Below are 1,013 nucleotides of genomic sequence, written 5' to 3'. Positions count from 1 at the left end.
CATCTACTAGAATATTCATTTTCTGAGATTTATTTTGTTAGTATGTTATATATGGAACATTCAACTTTTCTATTTCTGAATCAAAAACCTGGTTCTTTGAAAGATTAAATAAAATTGATAAGCCTCTATTTCTGTATAATAATTTCTATTTCAGAAATTTAATTGTAAGAGTTGAAGTATCTTCTACAGTCTGTCTTTTTCGTCATTTTTTTAAATGTTTCCATTCTGTTCTTACATAATATCACACTATTCTTTGTAGTACTGGCAACTTTAACAGTAATGTTTCTCGCCTCTTGAAACTCTACATCACATAGTTTTTAGTATAACATGTATTTACATCTACCTTCTATGAAGGTTTTTATTTGTACAATAAAATATTCATAAAAAGTTAAGTTTCTAGGGTGTTTTTAAAGAATCATGTTAATCTTTGAAAAATATATGTAAACAAGAAGCAAGTATGTCATATTTGGCAAAATGTATAAAGACAGATTCCACAAAATATTCATTCTTGTACTTTGTGAACATAAAAGAATGCTTTGCTTTTTTGGATAATTTTATATGTGTAGTTCTAAAGTATTCACCATTGTAACTACGAAAAATTGATCAAAGAAACAGAACGTCAAAATTGCTTGCATGGCAATGGAGTAAGAGAAAAGTGAATGCAAAGAAATAATGTGCCTAAATATCTTAATTTGACATTTATCAAAAACATGGGATTATATGAAGTAAGGGAATTTCAAGGGTGCCGGTAACATTCTGAGGGGATATCCCTGACAATGCAAACTTGATTATGCCAAACGTAACATGAGTGAAGAAGAGGAAAATAATAGTTGGAGTTTAGAGGACAGAATTAAACCTTGCGATGTTCTGTGATTTGAGCCAAAACTTGATTAAAATGTGAACTTAGATCACTAGTCATCAAGTTGTGATATATTTCTTAAGGGATTTTTGCAATATTGTGATCAATTTGAAAAACATGTTCTTTTTATGCATTTAGTACAGGATGTACAGAG

This window comes from Octodon degus, unplaced genomic scaffold (genome assembly GCF_000260255.1).
Source record: "Octodon degus isolate 3935 unplaced genomic scaffold, OctDeg1.0 scaffold00027, whole genome shotgun sequence".
NCBI classification, from domain to species: domain Eukaryota; kingdom Metazoa; phylum Chordata; class Mammalia; order Rodentia; family Octodontidae; genus Octodon; species Octodon degus.
This window is presented reverse-complemented; position numbering follows the sequence as displayed.